The 18,540-nt window shown below is 49.5% G+C and overlaps 1 protein-coding gene across 1 annotated transcript in view; it reads right to left on the bottom strand.

Moving 5' to 3' along the window:
- LOC137532643 (long-chain-fatty-acid--CoA ligase ACSBG2-like) overlaps positions 1-5,976 on the bottom strand; it is a 37,368-nt gene extending 31,392 nt beyond the window's left edge. Inside the window, exon 1 of the mRNA XM_068253390.1 lies at positions 5,953-5,976. The gene's annotated coding sequence lies outside the window, so the exon portion shown is untranslated. The remainder of the gene's footprint in view (positions 1-5,952) is intronic.
- Between the last annotated feature and the right edge of the window lie 12,564 nt (positions 5,977-18,540).

Here is an 18,540-nt window from a genome sequence, read left to right as displayed (position 1 = left end):
GCTGCGGGCAATGAACTGGCTCGGCGTCTATCAGACGCTGCAGCCAGTTCATTCAGTACTGTGGCCAGAGTCCCGAGGCTAAAAGTGGGACGTTTCCCGGGACCTCATGCAGCCTGGGACAGCGCCCCCCGAAGGTCGGGACGTATGGTCAGCGTATATTAGAGGCAGAGGCCCAGCAGGACTGCTAGGTAACTGGTATTGCTGAAAAGGAAATAAATATGCCAGCCTTCATATACCTGTCACTTCGGGTGCATTTTAAAGGACAAACTGTAACCAGAGGTATGAGGAGGCTGCCATATTTATTTCATTTTTTTTAAAAATGCAGGTTGCCTGGTTATCCTGCTGACCCTGAACAAGCATGCGGCAGGTCAGGTGTGACATTTTATTTATTTATAAAGCGCCAACATATTACGCAGCGCTGATTGTCAGATCTGAGAAGATTCAGACACTACTGCAGCCAAAGTTCAGCAGGGCTGCCAGGTAACTGGTATTGTGTAACAGGCAATACATATGGCCGCCTCCATATCCCGCACACTTCAGTTGTCCTTTGAATACGGAGGAGGAGGATGGTCTGTGAGACGCAAACTACTTTGAGTTAATGCAGAATTATGCAAATATATCGAAATTAGAGCAATCCAACTCTGCCACGAAAGGATATGATTGGTCTGTGTTAAAGGTGTATAAACTGTGCACAATTCTGCACACAGCTGAAGTAATGGGCAGGTCACGGAATGTCCCTGCACAACAGCCGGACGGGTTTATGATCTGTAACACTATTAGCATCAGTCATTATAGACACATTCTGACCTGGGCAATGCTGGATGAGACCAGTAAACAGAATATCACACAGTTGTAATACAAATGCCTATCAGTGTGAGGCCTGAAAGCCACTGCTTATTTGTAGCGTTTAGGGATTGCTTTCAATCGCTAGCGGTTTCCCTAAACGTTCTACCAATGTAAATGGATGGGACAGATTCCACTGGAGCGACTGCAATGAAGGAAATCGCAGGACGTGCAGCATTTTGGGAGCGTTTCCACTCATGAATTGTTTGGGGATCAGGGAATCGCTCCCCAAATCACCTGCAAAACGCTGCCACAAATCGCTAGTGATCGCGATAACGCTTTGCACTTTCTAGGGGGTTCCAGGCCCAAGATGGTTCATACAAGTCCCAAGCAGCTCAGCAACGACATCGGAAACAAAGACTTCAGCACCACTTCTGAGAGGGAAATGCTATGACAGCCCTTACTGGGGGTACAAGAAAGGCCTGTTATTCTGGCCCTGAGCCCACCGACATAGTTGTGTCCACTCTTCAGTTACACATCAATGTTACAGATGCTGAAAAGCAGAAACAGCGTTAGTGGGCCCAGGCTGTATTGGTGAGAATGCAGCCTGGAACCCACTAGCAGTCAGTTAGCCATTTCTGAGCGGTTGTGATTTGAGAAGCTCTTGCTAATGTAATGCTATGGGTGCGATCGCAGCAGGAATAAATGGCGCATGGAGCCGCCGCTAGTGTGTAAAACGCTATTAAAGGTTTTAACATTTAAATGCAAACTTGCGTTTTGAAGCAGCAGCGCCCAGAGAGCCATCCCCCTCTGTCCAGTTTTGTCCCCCAATGTATGTCCTCTGCCCCCCATGTCCAGCAGTGTCCCCAGTGGTCCTCCTGGTCTCCCCCATGTCCAGTTTTGTCCTCCAATGTACCTCCTCTGCCCCGGCCTGGAGTACTACACAGGCAGATCATACCAGCAGTTGGTGGAGGTATCTGCACGCTGGAGGCTTTCTGAAGCCATCCACCAATCAGGCGGGGGGCGCTGCGCCGAACCGCCAATCACTTCTCTGCTCCTGTCTTCTAATCATCGTAGAAAAATAGCAAAAATAGAACAGCATGCAAGCTCACGCGTTTCTGACCCTACCAGGACCTTCCTCGTAGCTTAACAGGTGGTTGTAAATACCTAGAGGCCACACCCCCTATCCACCACACCTACAGGTGACTAACATATTTAAAGGGGAATACCCCTGGTGGAAGGGGGGGGGGGGGTGGACTCCAGCATATTGTACAAATACACATAATAAAATACATTTAAAACAACTGTAGTAGGGCCCCCTCCCTGCATACTCTGCCAGTTGGATGGTTCACCTGCCATTCACTAAGTGCTTTTGAAAATAAACAAAACCCTGAGAATCCCCCAAGAGGAGATAGACTAGACCAAAGCCTGTCGGCAATGTCAGATTTCTACTTCCTGTAAGTGGCAGCAACATAGGAGAAAAGTCATTTATGGCTCATTTTACTCCAGAAAAAAAAATGTACTTCATATCTGTATATGTTTACATGTATTTCAAATGTAACGATTTTCACGATAGTGGTCTTAATTACAGTTCTATCAAACTTACGGGCATGAGGGACCATCTTACGCCTCTTTTCCACACAGTTAAACCGTGTGCTCAGCGAGCAGTTACCGGGCAGCAGTTGCTAGGCAGCAGCGAGCAGTTACCGGGCAGCAGTTGCTAGGCAGCAGCGAGCAGTTACCGGGCAGCAGTTGCTAGGCAGCAGCGAGCAGTTACCGGGCAGCAGTTGCTAGGCAGCAGCGAGCAGTTACCGGGCAGCAGTTGCTAGGCAGCAGCGAGCAGTTACCGGGCAGCAGTTGCTAGGCAGCAGCGAGCAGTTACCGGGCAGCAGTTGCTAGGCAGCAGCGAGCCGTTACCGGGCAGCAGTTACTAGGCAGCAGCGAGCCGTTACCGGGCAGCAGTTACTAGGCAGCAGCGAGCTGTTACCGGGCAGCAGTTACCAGGCAGCAGTTGAGAGAGGAATTTCACTACCCCTCAACTGCTTGTGGAAAAGAGGCCTTACCTAACAACATAAATATAAGGTCCAAGGGTATTCCTATGTCTAGTGCTTGGGATATAGGTTTTTGAATCTGTTCAATAGGGATATAGATATAGATACGTACCCAGTACCAAAACTATGCCCCAGTGTCCCCCTATTCCTGCCAACAACGCCTGGAGGAACCCGGATACACACGGGAACGGGACGCAGGGGTTATACATCATCTGAACAATATTTTGTACATAGTAGCTTTTATTTGCACACAGAGGAATTTTAAGCATTTTGCCAGATGGACTCCCCGTCTGATTGAAGTGGGGCTGTTCCCAGCAGAGCAGTGCTTTTCAGCGCAGCTAGATTTGGGCACAGCTGGCGCCACCATAGACTATAATGGGAATCTCATCTATAGCGGCGCTTAGTGAGTAACGTCGGCGCCGTCAGAAGACAGAGCTGAAGTGGCTTAAAAACAATAATTCGGCCGCCAGCAATCGCTGGAAGCCGAATTACATCATTCCCCCACTATTCATGGCGGCCTGGAGGGGGAATAGTAATTACCGCTGGCGGGACCTGTGCAGAAGCAGGATCAGCCGTATACTGGCTCTATCCCGCACCCAGGTCTCCCGGCGCCAATTTCATATGTATGCCGTTCCCAGTTACCATATAGTGATGGGAGGAAACTAGCACAGAGGATTTCACACTATTACATCTATCTGTGACATCACATCTTTGGGTTGGCCTTTAGAAACAGGTCATCAGATGACATATTACAAGAGGCGGAGGGTTTCCCTGCCGGCTCCACAGCCCTGGTTACACGCTCCACGTTGGATCAGCAGGAGGACTCCATACATTGGGCTCTATTCACAAAGCATTGCTGCATTCAGTACTGCTGATTTTATCACCTTGCCAAATGCCAATTCACTAAACCTGTTACAGCAGAGAAAAGATCACCGACTAGTGAGATAAATGACTGACTTGTGCAGTAACTGCCTCAGGGAACGTCAAGAAATTGCAATTCACAAAAGATTGCCGCATTTGGGAAAAAGCATTGGGCATTTTTCTCCAGCCCACGGCAGCGATAATCCTCCATGCTGTCTCTGTGTGGTAGATTTGACAGTCAGCCTTCTGGCCTCATTTACATCATTATTTACCAGGCCATGTGATCGGAACGCAACGTGTTTGTATGTGTTGTGTGGCGGATTCCTGTTCACGGTAATGAATGGGTCAGCTGCACGCTTTGCCAAAAGATGTGTGCAGCGTGTTTGCGCACCGCACTGGTCCGGAACGCATGCAGTGTGATCATCAGACAGGGCAGTCTATGCACTTCTGATGTTCTTGCGTGTCTGCCTCCCGCGCGTTCCCGAAATACGGACAGCAACACTGAGTCCTTTGGGAGAAAAGGGCTATAGAAATGTTATTGTGTAATGTGAACGAGGCCTTAGGGAGAGGCACACAGCCTGCTTCTCACACTGATTGGATGTGACAGGGATTCCAGTGGCTCAGTCACTGTAACAGAGCAGAGGGAAGGTAACTTTTTTGAGGCTTGTCTGCATCCCTTTAGATGTGCATATTTGTATTGTAGCACAGAAGAGCTCCCCCTGGTGGCTGCAGCAGGGATGACAGGGCAGAAACCCTAAACTCACACAGTTCCCTGTCTGCTGCCCTGCTAGATGGCTGGTAAGGGTATATATATATTAAAAAACAAATGCAGTATTTTACTGACCAAAATGATTTACAGTCCTGCCCTTTGTGAACAGAGCCGAATGCCTGGCTGAGAGGGGAGGCCGCTAAAGCGTTAGCATTGCTGCTGTGATTGCGGATGTGTAGGCAGGGCCGGTTTAAGCAACAATGGGGCCCCAGGGCAAAAATAAACCTGGGCCCCCCAACCGATACCCCGGAGCAAAAATTGGTATTAAGGGACCTTTTTGCAGCTGGTATAGTCAGGGTTTGAAGCCCCAGTCGGTCGGAGCTCCACATTCTGGCTACCCCAGCCTGCATGGGGGACAAGGGGTTAAAAAGTTTCAGGAGGGGGGACCCCAAATAATTAAAAAAAAACAAATTCCCACACTCTAAACATAAAAAAATTGGGAAAATAGGAAAAAATGCCAGGGATCTTCATACAGCCATATTGCGGCTGTATAGCGATCCCTGGCCAAAGCGCTGCGGCTGCGTATAGACCCCCTGGAAACCCCGACAGGAAATGTATTGCTCTTTCTTTTGATACATGTAAAATTACACTACCGTTAGGTTAGCTACTAAAAGTGACATTTACCGCATTTAAAAGTATACTTTTTTCCTTTGAAATTTTAAAAATCGATTTTCTCAAAAACTATAAGGTCTTTTTGAAAAATTGTTTTTTCCTCTTATTCCCAATGATCTCCTTAATATATCCTGCAAATTTAGGGTTTCTAGAATTTAAGGTGGATTTGCTATTAACCATTAAAGTCGGCTGGTTTTTAAATGTCTATTTTTTTTCCTTTGAAACTTTAAAATCGATTTTCTCAGGAACTATAAGGTCAATTTGCAAATTTTTTTTTCTCTTGTAGCCACTGGGGGCCCCCTTACAAGCTCTGGGGCCCTAGGGCAGCTGCCTCCTTTGCCTTAATGGTAGCGCTGGCCCTGTGTGTAGGGGGGGGGTCCCTGAGACAGACAGGAAAATACTCACCATCGCCCCTCCGCAGACACATCATACACAGGTGGAGGCAGCAGAGGCCCATGCTGGGGACAGCCCTGCAGGGAGGATAGTGCTATAACAGGAGGTACCCTGCCCTGATCTCCAGGAATCTCTCAGTGGCCATACACAGCCAGATATCTGCCAATGCAAGGCAACGTTATCACCAGCCGAGAAACACACTTCCTCAGCCAATAAGCTTTCAGTGACGACGGCAGACGCAGCGTTCCACAGCGCAGAGCTAGACCATCGCTACACGATAACCATCACCCTGAATCTGCACGTTTGTAAGGCCCAGAGCCATGCTGCATATCATTTGCATTAGATTTACATGCATAGACCTCCTGCAATTCCGCTGACTAGTGGGGGCTGAACCAGAACGCTGCACGAGGCTAGTCAGCCAGTCCCAGGAGCTGACAATCCATAAGCCATGCGCCCCTTCCCCTATAACATTACAGCCAGTACCTGTGTGTGAGTTCCCCAGCTTCTCTCCTCTGCCCACTGCTAGCTCCACCCACTGGGCAGGGCTTATACAGAGGTATGTCTCCACCCACCAGCTCTGTGGGATTATCAGTGAGGTGTGAACTGAACCAGCTGCAGCTTCTCCAGGGTTTGATTGGTAGGGCTGGTCATTGGCATGCAAATTATTCCAAGTTGATGCAAATCAATGGGCTCTATTCACAATCATTTTCCACATGCGGAAATGCACTTGCGGTAAATTTCCGACTGAAATGAGACCATCTTGACATTCACAAAATTGCACGCATGATTATGTACCGCACACGTAAAATTTTACGCATTAACCTGCATTACCCACAAAAATTGCGGTAAAACTCCGCAAAAGTCGGTAGTTCCCGCAAAAAAAAAATCAGAATTCACAAAAAAAAGAGGCGCCTTATTTCTGACGTAACTACCGATCTTTTATCACCTACTAGTACTTGGTGATATATTTCCCTTCCCCTTGACTTACATGGAGTCTGGAGCCGTCAGCGCTGGTTGCTGGACTTTCATTTATTTTTTTGGACAAGTTTTCTTATGCCACTTTTTTCCCGTATGGTTTCCGCATGTTTACTATGTAATTACGCATGTTTCCCAATTTTTTTACGCATTGTTCCCGCGTGCGGGAAACATGCGGACCATTTTTAGGTCTCTTTTCCATGAACTGTTGATAGGCAGTGAAATGCCTCTCAAACTCTCACTGCTGCCTGGTAACTGCTCACTGCTGCCTGGTAACTGCTCACTGCTGCCTGGTAACTGCTCACTGCTGCCTGGTAACTGCTCACTGCTGCCTGGGAACTGCTCGTTGCTGCCTGGGAACTGCTCGTTGCTGCCTGGTAACTGCTCGTTGCTGCCTGGTAACTGCTCACTGCTGCCTGGGAACTGCTCACTGCTGCCTGGGAACTGCTCACTGCTGCCTGGGAACTGCTCACTGCTGCCTGGGAACTGCTCACTGCTGCCTGGGAACTGCTCGTTGCTGTCTGGGAACTGCTCGTTGCTGTCGGGGACCTGCTCGTTGCTGTCGGGGAACTGCTCACTGCTGCCTGGTAACTGCTCGTTGCTGTCGGGGAACTGCTCACTGCTGCCTGGTAACTGCTCGTTGCTGCCTGGGAACTGCTCGTTGCTGCCTGGGAACTGCTCACTGCTGCCTGGGAACTGCTCACTGCTGCCTGGGAACTGCTCACTGCTGCCTGGGAACTGCTTGTTGCTGCTCACTGCTGCCTGGGAACTGCTCGTTGCTGCCTGGGAACTGCTCGTTGCTGCCTGGGAACTGCTCGTTGCTGCTTGGTAACTGCTCGTTGCTGCCTGGTAACTGCTCGTTGCTGCCTGGTAACTGCTCGTTGCTGCCTGGTAACTGCTCGTTGCTGCCTGGGAACTGCTCGTTGCTGCCTGGGAACTGCTCACTGCTGCCTGGGAACTGCTCACTGCTGCCTGGGAACTGCTCGTTGCTGCCTGGGAACTGCTCACTGCTGCTTGGTAACTGCTCGTTGCTGCCTGGGAACTGCTCGTTGCTGCCTGGGAACTGCTCGTTGCTGCCTGGGAACTGCTCGTTGCTGCCTGGGAACTGCTCACTGCTGCCTGGGAACTGCTCGTTGCTGCCTGGGAACTGCTCACTGCTGCCTGGGAACTGCTCACTGCTGCCTGGGAACTGCTCGTTGCTGCCTGGGAACTGCTCGTTGCTGCCTGGTAACTGCTCACTGCTGCCTGGGAACTGCTCGTTGCTGCCTGGTAACTGCTCACTGCTGCCTGGGAATTGCTCTTTGCTGCCTGGGAACTGCTCACTGCTGCCTGGGAACTGCTTGTTGCTGCTCACTGCTGCCTGGGAACTGCTCGTTGCTGCCTGGTAACTGCTCACTGCTGCCTGGTAACTGCTCGTTGCTGCTCACTGCTGCCTGGTAACTGCTCACTGCTGCCTGGGAACTGCTTGTTGCTGCTCACTGCTGCTTGGTAACTGCTCGTTGCTGTCGGGGAACTGCTCACTGCTGCCTGGTAACTGCTCGTTGCTGCTCACTGCTGCCTGGGAACATGCTCGTTGCTGCCTGGTAACTGCTCACTGCTGCCTGGCAACTGCTTGCTGAGCACACAGCTCAACAGTTCGTGGAAAGGAGGCCTTACCACATGTGTGATTGAGAATAGAGCCCATTGGGCTCTATTCATAAAAAATTTGCGGTGAAAAAACTCGTGGAGGGAAAATACTGCATCGGTATTTTAGACTTCTGGGTGGGCATTCATAAAAATGTTGGCAGCTGCGATCGCAGAGCGGAGATCTCCCGCTGAAGGCTGGCGGTAAGCTGGCGGAAGGCATGCGGAAACAGGAGAAGCCGGCAGAGTCCCTCCATGCGCTGCTCTCTCTATGAGGTCTGTCCCATTCACTTGTATGTAATCCGCAGGCTTCTCGCTACATCCGAGGGAGCGGTATTTCCCATCCGCATGCAGCTGGGATAGCAGAGCGGAGATCTCCCGCTGAAGGCTGGCGGTAAGCTGTTGGAAGGCATGCGGAAACACTGAAGCCGGCAGAGTCCCTCCGTGCGCTACTCTCTCTGGGAGGTCTGTCCCATTCACTTGTATGTAATCCGCAGGCTTCTCGCTACATCCGAGGGAGCGGTATTTCCCATCCGCATGCAGCTGGGATAGCAGAGCGGAGATCTCCCGCTGAAGGCTGGCGGTAAGCTGGCGGAAGGCATGCGGAAACAGGAGAAGCCGGCAGAGTCCCTCCGTGCGCTGCTCTCTCTATGAGGTCTGTCCCATTCACTTGTATGTAATCTGCAGGCTTCTCGCTACATCCGAGGAAGCGGTATTTCCTGTCCGCATGCAGCTGGGATAGCAGAGCGGAGATCTCCCGCTGAAAGCTGGCGGTAAGCTGTCGGAAGGCATGCGGAAACACTTCAGCCGGCAGAGTCCCTCCGTGCACTGCTCTCTCTGGGAGGTCTGTCCCATTCACTTGTATGTAATCTGCAGGCTTCTCGCTACATCCGAGGAAGCGGTATTTCCTGTCCGCATGCAGCTGGGATAGCAGAGCGGAGATCTCCCGCTGAAAGCTGGCGGTAAGCTGTCGGAAGGCATGCGGAAACACTTCAGCCGGCAGAGTCCCTCCGTGCGCTGCTCTCTCTGGGAGGTCTGTCCCATTCACTTGTATGTAATCCGCAGGCTTCTCGCTACATCCGAGGAAGCGGTATTTCCCATCCGCATGCAGCTGGGATAGCAGAGCGGAGATCTCCCGCTGAAGGCTGGCGGTAAGCTGTCGGAAGGCATGCGGAAACACTGAAGCCGGCAGAGTCCCTCCGTGCACTGCTCTCTCTGGGAGGTCTGTCCCATTCACTTGTATGTAATCCGCAGGCTTCTCGCTACATCCGAGGAAGCGGTATTTCCTGTCCACATACCGCTTCCTCTAATCTCTATGAATGGACAGTTTGTTACTTTTTCTAGATAAATCTAGAAAATCACTGCACAAGGTGGAGATTTCTCGCTCTGCTGGGGGATTGTAGATTTTCATGCCGAAACAGCTTTTATGAATGCCCACTTTGCTAAATGGTCGGGAAAGTCCGCTGTTTTGTGCGGTAAACTTGCGGAGAAAGTTTTATGAATAGAGCCCATTGGGCTCTATTCACTAACAGGCAAAAACACCGCAAAATTTTACCACTATATTCCCGCCAGCGGTAAACTCCGCATTTTTTCCACATTCACTAATATTTTCCGCATGTTTTCCGCATGCGGGAAAAAAGATGCGGAAACAGCCATTATTCATGCGGGAATCATGCGGTAAAAAGGTCGCATGAAAAAGTGTTTAAAAAAAAAAAAAAGTCCAGCAAGCACAGCCCTTAGGGCTCGTTTCCACTGTTGTGGTGCGGAATCGCCTGGATTCCACCGCAGAAGAAATCGCATGCGGCTGCGTTTCCGCCTGCGGATTTAGCCGCGATTTCGCATGCGATTTCGTATGGCAAGGAGCCAGGCGAATTTAACCATGTCACTGCCTGAGTAAAGCACCATAGCAAACCATGCGAAATCGCGGGGAAATCCGCATGACAAAGCCGCATGCGATTTCCCTATTAAATGCATTAGCGGTGATTCGCCCGCATTCCTCCCGCATGTGAAATCTGACGGCTCTGCTGTGCAGATTTCTGCCGCACCGAAAAACGCTCCCGCCGCCGCACAAGTGGAAACAGCGCCATCCACTTACATTGACTATGCGAATCCGCATGCAGTGCCCGCATGCGGATTCGCTATAGTGGAAACGAGCCCTTAAGCCTCCACATTTCATTAAAGTCAATGGGATGTGGAATATATCACCTACTACTTGTAGGTGATAAAAAATCGGTAATGATGAAATGATGCGCCTGAACATTTTTGAGAATTGATTTTTTAATTGCGGAAAATACCAACTTTTGCGGAAACTTTTCCGCATGAATCCCGCACTTTTACCACACTTTTTCCGCATGCGGAAAAAACATGCGGAACATTTTGAGAATTTCAACTTGACGGTATTTTGGTCGCAAACTTCCTGCATGTACTTTAATATATAATAATAATCCGAACATTTATATAGCGCTTTTCTCCTGTTGGACTCAAAGCGCTCAAGAGTTGCAGCCACTGGGACGCGCTCAAGAGGCCACCCTGCAGTGTTAGGGAGTCTTGCCTTGAACTCCTTACTGAATAGGTACTTGACCTAGCCAGGATTCGAACCCTGGTCTCCCATGTCAAAGGCAGAGCCCTTAACCAGTACACTATCCAGCCACTTTACCGCATGCGGGAAGTCTTTGAGAATAGAGTCCTATGTCACTTGAAAATAGACCGATTCATTTTTTACCTGGGATTCAATGGGTTAACGTTCAGGCTGCACAAATTAGCATACAAAGGTTGCAAACACCTGCATCAACTCTGGATAATTTACATGTCTTTGCATGTGCGAGAGGTGATCAATGACATGCAAATCTATGCATCTTAAAAACAGATTAATCACACGTTACACTGCATATATTTGCATATAATTACCATAATATTTGCATGATCTCTACTAGGCCTCTTTTCCATGGGCAATTGATGAGCAGAAAAATGCCTATCAAACTCACAAATGCTCACTGCTGCCTGGTAAGCAGTTGCCAGGCAGCAGTGAGCAGTTGAGAGCGTTTGAGTGGCATTTCACTGCCTATCAACTGTCCGTGGAAAAGAGGCCTAATTTTATTAATTAAAGGGAAAATCAAAAATAGCAAATCCGGTTACCAAAATCACTAAAGGCCCTTTTCCAAAAGCAGTTGATAGGCAGTAAAAAAATTGTTGAACTCTCACAACTGCTTGCTGCTTGGTAACTGCTCACTGCTGCAGCCTGGCAACTGCACGCTGCAGCCTGGGAACTGCTCAGTGCCGCAGCCTGGGAACTGCTCAGTGCCGCAGCCTGGGAACTGCTCAGTGCCGCAGCCTGGGAACTGCTCACTGCCGCAGCCTGGGAACTGCTCACTTCTGCAGCCTGGTAACTGCTTGCTGAGCGTGCAGTTCAGCCGCCTGCGGAAAAAGGCCCTTAAAGGACAAATGAAGAGAGATATGGAGGCTGCCATATTTATTTCCTTTTAAGGCCTCTTTTCCACGGACTGTTGAACTGTGTGCTCAGCGAGCAGTTGCCAGGCAGCAGCAAGTATTTGTGAGAGTTTGAAAGGCATTTCACTGCCTATCAACAGTCCATGGAAAAGAGGCCTAGCAATACCAGTCTGCTGGTCCCTTTGGCTGCAGTGGTGTCCGGATCGGAGCAGTACTTTTTAGCGCTGCAATATTTGGGCGCAGCCGGCGCCACCATAGACTGTAATGGGAATCACATCTATAGCGGCGCTCTGTGAGTAACGTCGGCGCCGTCAGAAGATCGGGTCGAAGTTGCTTAAAAACATAATAATTCGGCCTCCAGCAATCGCTGGAAGCCGAATTATTTCATTCCCCCACTATCCATGTCAGCCTGGAGGGGGAATAGTAATTACCACAGCCGGGAACTTGTGCAGCAGCAGGATCAGCCATATACCGCTGTACAGACAAAAAGTATAGGGTATCTACCCTTTATGAATCTATAGAGCTACAAATATTCACCTGTAGTACAGGACCATGCTGATCATCTCATAGAAGGTGTTTAATAATGCAGCCAGATACACAACCAGTTTTTCAAACTGCAAATACTAAATGGAAATAAATTGGTATGACGTGTATATCCATTTATAAAAAAGAGATATTTTATTGATTGCAGAAAATTTCTAAAAAACACAAACATTGGTTAAAAACGGGGGCAAGTTGTGGGGCCCAAGAGTCGCATACCTGGGCGGTATTAGAGCTCACATACACACTTCCCATACGCTCCACACGCACTGTACAGACATAACAATATAGGAATGGGCGGTACCACCTGACTTGATTGCTATATTCATATCGCTTTATATATTTGCCTGTTGATTAAATCCCCCAGCCATTAATGAATGTTCTGTCCACTTCATAAGCTTCATAGATTTTGCACGTAATGTTATTGCACATATAGGTTAGTATTTGCTGATTTGGCCATCATGCTGTAAGGCCCAGTGCACACCAAAACCCGCTAGCAGATCCGCAAAATTCTAGCAGATTTTGAAAAGATTTTTTTTTTATTTTTATGAGGCGTTTTGCTAGCGTTTGGCGGATTGCTGCTGCGGATTTCAGTGTAGCAGATGTAATATATTGTTACAGTAAAGCTGTTACTGATCAGCTTCTGTAACAAATCCGCCTGGCAAACCTCTCTGATCTGCCATTTTTCACAGCGGTTTGCGTTTTTCCTATACTTAACATTGAGGCAGAAATGCCTCCAATACAAAACAATGCCTCACCCCGGGAGTATGCGTTTCAGCAAAACGCCTCCCGCTCTGGTGTGAACCAGCTCATTGAGATACATTACTCTAGCGTATCCGCAGCAAAAACGCCAGAAAACCCGCTCGGTGTGCTCCAGCCCTTAGTTCTACTTTAAGGAATGCAAGCAGTTGTGGAAGCAAAAAGCAAGAAAGGATTTAATCTCACCACTATCCCTTATCAGTCTATACATCGGCTGCTCCGGATTTTGCTGTTGTCACATAGGTGACTAAGTCCATAGTTGTTGCTGCGCAGTTTGGTAGGCTGTGCGGTTAGGGGGAGCTGGGTGGACCTGTTGCTGACTGGCGTCCCAGGCCTGCTTCTCGTGAGGTCTCCACGTCTTGGCGTCCCCTTTGCACACTCCAGCGTCTCCCTTGTCGGCAGTCTCAGGAAAGTAATCCAGAAGTGCGCGTGAGCGGTTTGGTTGCGTGCTCGCCCAGACGCGCTTAAGCTCCGCCCACCAAAAAATACGTGTTTCACGCCGTGGGCATTTTCTCAGGGTGCGTAACATGACTACATTTAAAATTGGCACCAGGAGACTTGGGCGCAGGATACAGCCGGTATATGGCTGATTCTGCTGCTGCACAAGTCCTGGCCGTATTAATTACTATTCCCCCTCCAGGCCGCCATGGATACTGGGGGAATGAAATAATTTGGCTTCCAGCAATTGCTGGAGGCCGAATTATTGTGATTTTTAAGCAACCTCGGCTCCGCCTTCTGACAGCGCCGACGTTTCTCACTGAGCGCCGCTATAGACTGATTCCCATTACAGTCTATGGCTCCGCCCAAATCTAGCAGCGCCAAAAAGCACTGCTCCGGTGTAACACTCCCCCTTCTCCGGCTCACTAATGCAGAGACCAAGTCCCTCCTCCGTAGGTACGTCAGAGCCTGCATAATGTCCTATCGAATATCATAACGTCACAGTAAAAGTGATCAATAGGGTGATGGCATTGACTTCAAAGAACGTAAGTTAGTCCAGTTACACAATCTGCTCAGATCATAATGCTGCCTATTAGGCTCAGGGGTCACTGACAGCCCTGTCAGCCTTTGAAAAGGCCGCTAGTTGCAGCGAAACATGTCAGGCTTTCCTGACAGCGCTACCTCTCCTCAACACCATCCATATCCATTTGTCTGGACACATCTTCGAATGGGACTGGTAACTATGTGGCAATGGTGATGCGGTTTCTTTCTTTGGGTAATACTCATATGTATTTGTATTTTTCCCATTGGACGCTGCTCCTATTCTTTGAGGTGTTTCTATATATATTAGCAGATCTAATTCTCTATTGAGGCCATGCGGATATAGCATGTTTAACTTGTAGATCCACATGGCCTCTCTGCAATATAATAGATCATCCTAGTCACCTCTTCTATTAGATACATGGAATCTATAGATCCTCTTTACTTTTGTCCCCGCATGGTCACTCCGATGGAACTCGGCATAATGCACCGCAAGATACTTTTCTCCTCGTCCACTTCTTCAGTTAGCCTAAAATGCTCTAGGACTCTATCCTTCATCATCCTCTTAGTTTTGCCTATGTATTTCAGACCACAAGGTCACCCAATCATATAGACTACCCTCGTAGTCTGACAATTTATACATGATCTAATGTCATACAGCTTTGTCCCTGTGCTTCACTAAAATGTTTCTTCTCTGACCGGTCAATATATGGACATAATTTGCACTTCGCACACTGATAGGTGCCATCAGGGACATGTCTATTCAGCCAAGTAGAATTATCCCTCTTGTACTCACTTTGGACCAATTTGTCTCGTAAGTTTTGTGCTCTCTTTGGTGTCATTAGGGGCCTAGGGCCTACAATATCCAATATTTCTGGTGATGCTGTCAAGATACCCCAATTTTTTTCCCAAATTTTACGGAAGTCCTCCCAATGTCCTCCATATCTGCTAATTAAGCTCAGATGATTGTCCTCTTTTCTCTGTCTCTCAATATCATCTTTTTGCAATAAGCTCTGTCTATTTAAATTCCAAGCCTTTTTCAAGGCCCTACGTAGAGTTCGATGGGAGTAACCTCTTTTTCGAAATCTATCGTACATCTCTCTGGCTTCTTGTCTAAAAGCTTGATCTGTGGAGCAATTACGGCGTAGACGTTTGAATTGGCCATACAGTATCCCGTATAAGTGACGATGGGTGATGGCTGGATGCATGGAGCAGGCTATTACCTGCAGTAGGCTTACGATAAGTGGAAGTGACTAGTTTCTCGTCACTAACCTCTAATTTTAAATCCAAAAAGATCAAAGAATGTGAATTTACTGTATAGGTTAGTCTTATGTTTTTATTATATGTATTCAGTCTCTCCCTGAACTCTTTTAGCTCTTGTTCTGTTCCAGTCCAGACCAGGAGCACGTCGTCTATGTAACGAAGCCAGAGGGCGGCGTGTGCCCGGTAGCCATCGTCTCGGTACACCACCTGGTGCTCCCAAAGCCCCAGGTGGAGACAGGCATAGGCCGGTGCACACGCCGCCTGGTGCTCCCAAAGCCCCAGGTGGAGACAGGCATAGGCCGGTGCACACGCCGCCTGCTGCTCCCAAAGCCCCAGGTGGAGACAGGCATAGGCCGGTGCACACGCAGCCCCCATCGACGTGCCCCTGATCTGCCTGTAATATCCTCCATCAAACATGAAACAGTTAAGATTCAAAATCATCTCCACCGAATCGTATATGAACTGATTTAACTCCTCTGCTTCAGGAAATAAACCCCTCAGAAAGAATTCAACTGCCCAGAGCCCCTCCTCATGAGGGATTGATGTGTTTTGGTGGGCGGAGCGTAAGCGCGTCTGGGCAAGCACGCAACCAAACCGCTCACGCGCACTTCCGGATTGCTTTCCTGAGACTGCCGGCAAGGGAGATGCTGGAGTGTGCAAGGGGACGCCAAGACGTGGAGACCTCACGAGAAGCAGGCCTGGGACGCCAGTCAGCAACAGGTCCACCCAGCTCCCCCTAACCGCACAGCCTACCAAACTGCGCAGCAACAACTATGGACTTAGTCACCTATGTGACAACAGCAAAATCCGGAGCAGCCGATGTATAGACTGATAAGGGATAGTGGTGAGATCAAATCCTTTCTTGCTTTTTGCTTCCACAACTGCTTGCATTCCTTAAAGTAGAACTAACAGCATGATGGCCAAAATCAGCAAATACTAACCTATATGTGCAATAATATTACGTGCAAAATCCATGAAGCTTATGAAGTGGACAGTACATTCATTAATGGCTGGGGGATTTAATTAACAGACAAGACAAATAACATTTATATCGCGCTTTTCTCCTGGCAGACTCAAAGCGCAAGAGCTGCAGCCACTAGAGGGCGCTCTATAGGCAGTAGCAGTGTTAGGCCAGAGCTGCAGCCACTAGGGGGCGCTCTATAGGCAGTAGTAGTGTTAGGCCAGAGCTGCAGCCACTAGAGGGCACTCTATAGGCAGTAGCAGTGTTAGGCCAGAGCTGCAGCCACTAGGGGGCTCTCTATAGGCAGTAACAGTGTTAGGCCAGAGCTGCAGCCACTAGGGGGCGCTCTATAGGCAGTAGCCGTGTTAGGCCAGAGCTGCAGCCACTAGGGGGTGCTCTATAGGCAGTAGCAGTGTTAGGCCAGAGCTGCAGCCACTAGGGGGCGCTCTATAGGCAGTAGCAGTGTTAGGCCAGAGCTGCAGCCACTAGGGGGCGCTCTATAGGCAGTAGCAGTGTTAGGCCAGAGCTGCAGCCACTAGGGGGTGCTCTATAGGCAGTAGCAGTGTTAGGCCAGAGCTGCAGCCACTAGGGGGCGCTCTATAGGCAGTAGCAGTGTTAGGCCAGAGCTGCAGCCACTAGGGGGGCTCTATAGGTAGTAGCAGTGTTAGGCCAGAGCTGCAGCCACTAGAGGGCACTCTATAGGCAGTAGCAGTGTTAGGCCAGAGCTGCAGCCACTAGGGGGTGCTCTATAGGCATAGCAATGCTGGGCCAGAGCTGCAGCCACTAGGGGGCGCTCTATAGGCAGTAGCAGTGTTAGGCCAGAGCTGCAGCCACTAGGGGGCGCTCTATAGGCAGTAGCAGTGTTAGGCCAGAGCTGCAGCCACTAGGGGGCGCTCTATAGGCAGTAGCAGTGTTAGGCCAGAGCTGCAGCCACTAGGGGGCGCTCTATAGGCAGTAGCAGCGTTAGGCCAGAGCTGCAGCCACTAGGGGGCACTCTATAGGCAGTAGCAGTGTTAGGCCAAAGCTGCAGCCACTGGGGGGCACTCTATAAGCAGTAGCAGTGTTAGGCCAGAGCTGCAGCCACTAGGGCACGCTCTATAGGTAGTAGCAGTGTTAGGCCAGAGCTGCAGCCACTAGGGGGCACTCTATAGGCAGTAGCAGTGTTAGGCCAGAGCTGCAGCCACTAGGGGGCACTCTATAGGCAGTAGCAGTGTTAGGCCAGAGCTGCAGCCACTAGGGGGTGCTCTATAGGCAGTAGCAGTGTTAGGCCAGAGCTGCAGCCACTAGGGGGGGCTCTATAGGCAGTAGCAGTGTTAGGCCAGAGCTGCAGCCACTAGGGGGTGCTCTATAGGCAGTAGCAGTGTTAGGCCAGAGCTGCAGCCACTAGGGGACGCTCTATACGCAGTAGCAGTGTTAGGCCAGAGCTGCAGCCACTAGGAGGTGCTCTATAGGCATTAGCAGTGTTAGGCCAGAGCTGCAGCCACTAGGGGGCGCTCTATAGGCAGTAGCAGTGTTAGGCTAGAGCTGCAGCCACTAGGGGGCGCTCTATAGGCAGTAGCAGTGTTAGGCTAGAGCTGCAGCCACTAGGGGGTGCTCTATAGGCAGTAGCAGTGTTAGGCCAGTGCTGTAGCCACTAGGGGGCGCTCTATAGGCAGTAGTAGTGTTAGGCCAGAGCAGCAGCCACTAGGGGGAGCTCTATAGGCAGTAGCAGGGTTAGGCCAGAGCTGCAGCCACTAGGGGGCTCTCTATAGGCAGTAGCAGTGTTAGAAAGACTTGCCTAAGGTCTCCTACTGAATAGGTGCTGGCTTACTGAACAGACAGAGCCAAGATTCGAACCCTGGTCTCCCGTGTCAGAGGCAGAGCCTTTCACCAGTACACTATCCAGCGATATAAAGCGATATGAATATAGCAATCAAGTCAGGTGGTACCGCCCATTCCTATATTCTTATGTCTGTACAGTGCGTGTGGAGCGTATGGGAAGCTGTATGTGAGCTCTAATACCGCCCAGGTATGCGACTCTTAGCCCCACAACTTGCCCCCGTTTTTAACCAATGTTTGTGTTATTTAGACATTTTCTGCAATCAATAAAATATCTCTCTTTTATAAATGGATATACACGTCATACCAATTTATTTCCATTTAGCATATACCGACTGTATACTGCGCCCAAGTCTCCCGCGCTGATTTCATATGTATGCGTCTGGATTACACCAGAAACAAGCATGCAGCTAATCTTGTCAGATCTGACAATAATGCCAGAAACAGCTGTTCTGCTGCATGCTTGTTCAGGGGCTATGGCTAATAGTATTAGAGACAGAGGATCGGCAGGATAGCCAGGCAACTGGTATTGCTTAGATGGGAATAGATGTGGCGGCCTCCATATACAGTCCTGGCCTCAGCATGTATGTGTGTGTGAAGCTCCTGATAACGCTCAGGCTGGTATTAGATGGAAATAGATGTGGCAGCCTCCATATACAGTCCTGGCCTCAGCATGTATGTGTGTGTGCACGCTCCTGATAACGCTC

The sequence above is a fragment of the Hyperolius riggenbachi genome, chromosome 1 (assembly GCF_040937935.1).
Source record: "Hyperolius riggenbachi isolate aHypRig1 chromosome 1, aHypRig1.pri, whole genome shotgun sequence".
NCBI lineage: Eukaryota > Metazoa > Chordata > Amphibia > Anura > Hyperoliidae > Hyperolius > Hyperolius riggenbachi.
Note: the sequence above shows the minus strand (reverse complement) of the source record. Positions and strands in the feature narration are given on the sequence as shown.